The sequence below is a fragment of the Triticum dicoccoides genome, chromosome 4B (assembly GCF_002162155.2).
Source record: "Triticum dicoccoides isolate Atlit2015 ecotype Zavitan chromosome 4B, WEW_v2.0, whole genome shotgun sequence".
Classification (NCBI taxonomy): Eukaryota; Viridiplantae; Streptophyta; class Magnoliopsida; order Poales; family Poaceae; genus Triticum; species Triticum dicoccoides.
This window is the reverse complement of record NC_041387.1, coordinates 305,358,880-305,367,696: the sequence shown is the minus strand read 5'-3', so window position 1 is coordinate 305,367,696 and position 8,817 is coordinate 305,358,880.

The window sequence follows — 8,817 nt, the reverse complement described above, 5'->3', positions numbered from 1 at the left end:
TATGCATGACATCAAGGCTGTGAGGCACACGGTGGATCTTCCAGTACGGCAAGTCCCAGAAAATAGACCTCGTTTTCCATACCTTCAGCAGCGGCTCTGGCGCCTTTCACTTCTTTCCCGGCTCTGGCGCCTTTTGCTTCTTTCCCAGCAGTGGGCAGTCTTTCCAATTTTTCAACAGCTTGTCTATTTCCTCGCCGCTCCTCGTACACGGGCGTTTTCAGGGTTCGGTTTCACCATCAAACAGATCCTTGCGTTTCCTCCACGGGTCATCGTCGCGAAGCCACCTTCGATGTCCCATGAACACGGTTTTCAAAGACCCGGGATCTCTATCTAGCTGGCGATACGTTCTGTCATCCATGCACCTTACGCATCCAGAAAATCCGTGGACTACCTGCCCCGCGAGATATCCGTAACTGAGATAGTCGTGCACCGGCGTGAGCAGTGCGGCTCTCATAGGGAAATATTCTTTCTCTGCGGCGTCCCACGTATTGGCTGGCGTTTTCCACAGCGTGTCAAGCTCCTCTTTCAGCAGCCCTAGATACAGATTGATGTCGTTCCCTGGTTGTTTCGGCCCTTCAATTAGCATACTCATGTGAATGTACTTCCTCTTCATGCACAACCAGGGGGGAAGGTTGTACATCCACACAAACACAGGCCAGGTGCTATGTGTGCTTCTCTGGCTGCCAAACGGATTGACTCCATCGGTGCTCGCGCCCAGCGCAATGTTCCTTGGATCATTCCCAAATTCTAGGTATTCGAAGTTCAACGCTTGCCACTGGCTCGCATCCTTAGGGTGACTCACCATCTTGTCTTTTTTATCTATCTCCGGATCATTTGAGTCATCTTCTCGCTTCTTCTCCTCCCTATCCGCGTGCCAACGCAGGAGCTTTGCTACCTTAGGGTCCGCGAAATACCGCTGCAGACGAGGAGTGATCGGAAAGTACCACACCACTTTTCGAGGAGCTTTCTTCCTCTTCTTGTATCGAGTGACGCCGCACACCGGACATATGGTAGACCCCGCGTGCTCGTCCCGATAAATGATGCAATTGTTCATGCACACATGGTATTTCACGTGCGGTAAATCGAGAGGACACACGATTTTCTTCGCCTCCTCCAAACTGGTCGGGCACTTGTTCCCCTTGGGAAGACGTTCGTGCCAGAATGACATGTTCTCGTCGAAGCATGCGTCGGTCATTTTGTGTTTTACCTTCATCTCCAGAGCCATGAGCGTTACTTTCAGGCGGGTATCCTCGGGCCTGCATCCTTCATACAATGGAGTAACCGCGTCTAACTCAAGTTGATCCATCTTGGCTTTCTCTCGGGCGGCAGCTCTTGCATTATCCGTCTGCTTGAGAAGCAGCTCTTGAATATGAGGGTCCTGCACCCAGCCCATCGATGGTCCAGCATCGTCTGCTCCGCCGGCATCATCATCTTCATGATCATGCCCGTCGTCTACTCCGGCATCTTCCTCATCATCATGTCCAGCATCTTCTACATGATGACTGTGTACAGCATCACCGTCGTGATCATCTCCTGGGGATTCTTCGTCTTCTCGTCCGCCCGAGACGCGGTGGTTGTCTTGCTGCCCTTCCTCATTTCTTGCCCGGCCCCCATGGACGACTTCGTAGTCATCTTCATCACCTTGCCACCGATAGCCATCCATGAAACCACTCAAGAGCAGGTGGTCCCGCACCTGCCCGGAATCTAGGTCCGCAATAAGGCTCTTCAGCTTGCATCTTCGACACGGACATCTTATCTCCGTCTCATTCTTTTGAAGCATCTCGGCCTTCGCGGACCTCAAAAACCTATTCACGATGCCTTCGGTCATCGTGCGGACCATGGTCGCCTGCGGGGTAGAGCAAAATGATATTTTTGAACCAAGTAAAATTCTGGCATGACTTTCCCTAAAAATAGGACCAAAAAGAATGCTTAATGCCAAAATTCTCGCCGAAACGAAAATGAATCAACATTCCGGCAAAATATTGGAAACTATCGCATTTCAAATACCGGTACACCTCCAAACACAAACGCATATGCAACACCACAAACATATGCAACACCACGAACATACATAGATCTAGCTAGGCCATAAAAAGTGCATGTGCACATTGTTGTAGGGAGAACAACAGAAATATAGCTTCCCCCCTTACTTACCTATCGAAACAAGGTAATTTAACCACTTAATTTGAATGAATCTATGGTGGAAAGGAGGTGAAAAAGAGGAGGCACCCGAGACAAGGAGGAGGCGGTCGAGAGAATGAAGTGGGGGGAAAGTGAGTGTGGGTAGGAGAGGCTGTCCAAAATATCTTGTTGCTGCCCACTTACTATTGGCGCACCAACCACAAATGCGCCATTAGTAATCCAGGTTACTAATGGTGCACCTTCTTGTGGTGCGCCATTAGTAGTTTTGCAAAAAAAACATACTAATGGCGCACTGCTCCAGAGTGCGCCATTACTAGTTTAAACTAGTAATGGTGCACGGTGGAGAAGTGCGCCATTAGTAGTTTTGCCAAAAAAGGAATAAAAAATATAATAAAAAAAACAACATTAGTGGCGCACTTTCCGACAGGTGCGCCATTACTAGTTACAACTAGTAATGGCGCACTTCGTCTAGATGCGCCATTAGTATGTTTGGACAGGTGCACTAGTTCAATTTTTTTTTGATACTAATGGCGCACCTTGGGCCTGGTGCGCCATTAGTAGTTTCAACACTAATGGCATAGCAGAAGGTGGTGCGCCATTAGTATATACTAATGGCGCACCGCCTGTCTGGTGCGCCATTAGTGTCAATCCCATCTATAGCCCTTTTTCTAGTAGTGTCATGTGGCAAATATTATTTTGACAATATTGGTGGTGAACCAACATTTTTGCAAAGTGCCTAAATGTCCTAAAATAGCTATAACAGAAAGTTGTTAAAAGAAAAAGCAAAAGTTAAGAAGAAAAGAAAAGAGAAACAACACAGGCCACTGTGCACTGGGCCAAGTGCACAGTGCCTAGCCCGAGCCTCGGCCCACTCCAGCTGGTCCGGCCCAGCCCCACCCCGGGTGGCCTTCTCCCCCTGTTCCACCGACCGGGGCCGCAACAGGGGCGAGCCCCGCCGGACCGCCTCGACGGCGATTCCCCGGAGAGGATAAGGTCGACCCCTCCCCTCGATGCCTCGACCTCCTCCCCACCTACCTCCACTCACCTCTCGGCCTCGTCAGATCCCCCTCCTCTCCCTGCAGATATTTCTCCTCACTCTCCCTTGTTCGTGCTTGCCCTTTCTCCCCACTACCCGAGCGCGCCCGTCGCCGTTGCCGCGTTGACCTCGCGGCCACCGTCATCACCCTGCATCGCCGACCTGCCATAGGCGTCTGCCATCCTCCTCCACGTCGACCGGTGCCCGTTGTTGGCTCCGGAAGGCACCACAGCACCGGATCCACCTCGTCCCCTTGCGCCCCGGCTGCCGGTGATTCCCGTCGACCGCAGCCTCCCTCTGCGCTTCGGTTCACTCAAGGGGCCTCCTTGCGCCCGCATGATGAGCTCCGCCTCTCCTTCCTCCTCTTCCTTCTCGCCTTCGGGCACGTGCACGACCGCCACCGCAACCGTGCTCCAGCCGCCATTGTCGTGCTCCCGAGCTGTTATGAGCTCGGCTGACTGCCCTGGCGTGCTCCTAGTGCACCGTAGACCCTGCCTAGTTGGTTACATTGGCCGCTCGCGCTCTCTAACGCCTAACCTGCTTAAGCCCAAGAGCTCCGTCGCCACCAGTTGTTGCCGGTGTCGCTCTGGCCACCTCCGCGTCCAACCGCTGGCACCACACGATGCGCGCTGCTCCACTCGTTCGAGCTCAAGAAAAATCGCGTGAAATGGTGAACCGTATGCGATTTCCGACCTCGTCGGTGTTCGGCCGCGGCGCACGATTTTGCCGGAGCCACTCTGGTGGCTCCGCTGAGCTGGCGCCGTGTGGGTTCCCCCCTGGGCCATCACCTAGGTCACTGACAGGTAGGCCCAGGGGCCCGGCCGGCCTGTTGACTGGACCAGCCCAACTGCTGACAAATGGGCCCCACCTCCACTAAATAGCTAAAGGATTTTAATATAAATTAATTAGCTTAACTAGACACAGACAGGTGGGCCCAGTAGTTTTACTAACTAAATTTAGATTAGTTTGAACTCTGTTTAACCCACTGTCTATGACAGGTGGGTCCCCTGTGTCAGTTTTGACCAGTCAATCGGACTGCTGACTGCTGACGTATACGTCATGCTGACGTCATATTGCTTTTCTGTTAATTTGAGTAATTCCAGAAAATTGTTTAATCTTTGAAAATTAATAGAAAATCAACCATACCTCGGATGAAAATGTTTTCTATATGAAAGTTGCTCAGAAAAATCCAACGAATCCGAATGCACGGTCTGTTCATCTGTCAGATGCCCCTAGCATGCTAAACATGGAACATTCCCCCTTCGGTCATCTGTCTGACATAGGTCCGGAACTAGGAAAACATTCCCGGTTGATTTCCCCCTTCACCTTTATCGTGTAGCCATACGTTAGATCACACCCGGCACAACATATTGCCATGTTATGCTTTGTGATGCTATGTTTTCTTTATATTTACTATTTCTTCCCCCTCTTCTCTCCGGTAGACCCCGAGACCGATGTTGCCCCTGTGATCGACTACATCGACGACGACCCCTCCTTGCTAGAGCAACCAGGCAAGCCCCCCCTTTGATCATCCCGATATCGCCCATTCCATTTTCTCATGCTTGCATTAGATTTTGCTGCTGTTATTGTTTGCTCCTATTCTGATGCATAGCCTACTTTTGTAACCTGCCCATTGTACCTTACCTGCTTATCCTAAACCGCTTAGTATAGGTTGGTTAGTGATCCATCAGTGACCCCCCACCTTATCCTTGTTGCCCCTGCTTCATCATCGAAGACCCGATCAACGAGATCGAAGACCAGGCCCCGGCACCGCACATCACTTCCCATTAGTTGCTCGAAACTACTGGGTTACTATCGAGTGCCGAGGGTGAGACCTCATTAGCACTTCTGATGTTAACCTTGTAGTCTAATTATTTGGTCATGGTCATCGAGGGTGATTCCGCCTTAACCACTTCCGATACGACTCTGTTGTGCAACCCCTCAAGTGTGGACCTCGAGGGTGGTTCCTCTTCCGTTCACCTTGATGATTATATCGAGGGGAATCCACCGGGGGTGGTTCCGTAGAGTTCCCCTTGGTGTTAGACACACAGTTACTGAAGGAAATATGCCCTAGAGGCAATAATAAAGTTATTATTTATTTCCTTATATCATGATAAATGTTTATTATTCATGCTAGAATTGTATTAACCGGAAACATGATACATGTGTGAATACATAGACAAACTTAATGCCACTAGTATGCCTCTACTTGACTAGCTCATTAATCAAAGATGGTTATGTTTCCTAACCATTAACATGAGTTGTCATTTGATTAACAGGATCACATCATTAGGAGAATGATGTGATTGACTTGACCCATTCCATTAGCTTAGCACTTGATCGTTTAGTATGTTGCTATTGCTTTCTTCATGACTTATACATGTTCCTACAACTATGACGTATACTTGATTGTCGGAGAGGTATCTCTGGGCCCTCTCGGTAATGCACATCACTATAAGACTTGCAAGCAATGTAGCTAATGAGTTAGTTACGGAATGATGCATTACATAACGAGTAAAGAGACTTGCCGGTAACGAGATTGAACTAGGTATTGAGATACCGACGATTGAATCTCGGGCAAGTAACATACCGATGACAAAGGGAACAACGCATGTTGTTATGTGGTTTGATCGATAAAGATCTTCGTAGAATATGTAGGAGCCAATATGAGCATCTAGGTTCCGCTATTGGTTATTGACCGGAAACAAGTCTCGGTCATGTCTGGATAGTTCTCGAACCCGTAGGGTCCGCATGCTTATGGTTTCGATGAGAGTTATATTACGAGTTTATGAGTTTTGATGTACCAAAGGTTGTTCAGAGTCCCAGATGTGATCACGGACATGAAAAGGAGTCTCGAAATGGTCGAGACATGAAGATTTATATATTGGAAGCCTATATTTGGATATCGGAAGTGTTCCGGGTGAAATCGGGATTTTACCAGAGTACCGAGGGGGGTTACTGGAACCCCCCGGGGGCTTAATGGGCCATAGTGGGACTTAGTGGAGAAGAGGAGAGAAGGCCAGGGCAGGGCCGCGCCCCCTCCCCCCTAGTACGAATAGGACAAGGAGAGGGGGGTGGCACCCCCCCTTTCCTTCCTCTCTCTCCCTCCTCTTTCCCCCTTCTCCTAATCCAACAAGGAAGGAGGGAGTCCTACTCCCGGTGGGAGTAGGACTCCCCTTGGCGCGCATCCTCCCTGGCCGGCCGCCCCGTCCCCCCTTGCTCCTTTATATACGGGGGTAGGGGGCACCTCTAGAGACACAACAATTCATCTCTTGATCTCTTAGCCGTGTGCGGTGCCCCCCTCGACCATAGTCCTCCTCTATAATATTGTAGCGGTGTTTAGGTGAAGCCCTGTGACGGTAGCACATCAAGATCATCACCACACTGTCGTGCTGACGGAACTCTCCCTCGACACTCGGCTGGATCGGAGTTCAAGGGACATCTTCGAGCTGAACGTGTGCTAGAAATCAGAGGTGCCGTAGTTTCGGTGCTTGATCGGTCGGGCCGTGAAGACGTACGACTACATCAACCGCGTTGTTCTAACGCTTCTGCTTTCGGTCTACGAGGGTACGTGGACAACACTCTCCTCTCTTGTTGCTATGCATCACCATGATCTTGCGTGTGCGTAGGAATTTTTTGAAATTACTACGTTACCCAATAGTTACTATGGTTACTATGACTTTACACTGAACCATGTTACTAAATACGGGTCGGCCCTCAGGGGTACCCGCGTGAGCTTAATTGCGGGTGATGTGGAGTCGAATTGACCTGGAAGGTGCCCATGAGATAATTATGAGGCGTGGCCGGGCATTCTTAGCCCTTGCCACAAGTCCTCGAGACGGGGCGATGCGGTCACATCTTTTCTGAGTCTCTGCTTGTGACTACGTGTTCCTAATCCACTACAATTTGGATATTTGATCCGAGGGGCCTGTGGCCTGATAGCACTAACCATCACGTGGGCATAGTATGGCGTTCTGCATGCAGGAGTTCCGTGGGCGATGGCCTATAACCCCTGGGGGCATAGGTTTAGTCCGGCGTGTTGACCTCTCTATTTAGCCTAGGTTGGGTTGCGGCGTATTGTTTGGCCGAGGCCGGGCATGACCCAGGGTGTCCGGCCAGAGTTAATAGAGCGTGGTGGGTAAGTTGGTGCACCCCTGCAGGGAAGAAAACATCTATCGATAGCCTGGCCTACGGTAACGGACGCTCAGAGTTGTATCCCGATGATACAACTACAACTGGATGCTGAGGCATAATTTGGATATGTTGCTTTGGGAGTCGAGAAAGGATCCCAGAGCATTGATACAACAACATAAATATGACTTATGTTATACTACTCTAATCCCTCATGTTGCTGCAAGATGGTGGTTTCCATAAGATGCTAGTCTTCAATAGGACTAGCTTCTCCCCCTCTTATTCCGGCATTCTTCAGTTAATCCACAGATACTACCCCTTTCATTGATACCGATGCATAAGTAGTGTAGATCCTTGCTTGCGAGTACTTTGAATGAGTACTCACGGCTGCTTTGCTACCCCTTTCCCCCCTTCTTTCTTCATTCTAGTTGTTGCAACCAGATGGTGGAGTCCTGGAGCCAGATGCCACATTTGACGACTGCTACTACCCCGAGGGTGCCTACTACCACGTGACAGACACCGAAGACCAGGAGTAGAGGGCTCCCAGGTAGGAGGCCTTGCCTTTTCGATGATGTTGCTTTTGTGCTAGCCTTCTTAAGGAAAATGTGTTTAACTTATGTCTGTACTCAGATATTGTTCCTTCTGCTGACTCGTTTGTATTCGAGCTTATGTATACAAGCCCTCGGGCCCCTGGCTTGTAATATAAAGTTTTTATTATTTTAATTTGTGTCTAGAGTTGTGTTGTGGTATCTTCCTGTGAGTCCTTGATCTTGATCGTACACATTTGCGTGTATGATTAGTGTAATATTGAATCGGGGGCGTCACAAGTTGGTATCAGAGCCGACTGCCTGTAGGTAGCCACCTTTCCAACTCCTTGGCCGAAGTTGAGTCTAGTCACTAATTTTTTTTTACTAACATTGGTTGTGTGTCTTACGGGGCTACGTCTCCATTGAGTGCTATTAGGATCTATTACTCCTCGTCTATACTCTGGGACTCTGATCACTCTCCTATTCGGGTTAAATGAATTTGCTAACTCTAACACTAGGATCCCATGACCACATTCACCCCAAAGTTGGATAAGCCATAGTTATTCCTTAGAATAGTATTCTGAATAGTACACACATTGTCGTGTTGACTGTGAAGTGGTATTCATCCTACCTCTTTCTTTATGCATGCTTCATCATTAATTATCCTTGTCCTTGCAAATGCTCAAAGCTAAACTACCCCCTGTTACGTGTTAGCAGGATGGTTAGACCCGCAGGTCATGGCCGTGGTGCCAACGATCCACCACCACCCGAATTCTTTGCCTGAATGATGCAACAATATGAGCTGAACCGCCAGTTCATGGAAGGAATGATGGCTCGGTTTCCTCGTCCGAACATGAATCAGCAGCCAACCCCAGTAACTCTGCAGGACTTCATGCGCCTCAACCCAACTATTTACCGTAGCTCAACTCAGCCCCTTGATGCTGATGACTGGCTCCGCGACATCACGTATGAAATGGAGTC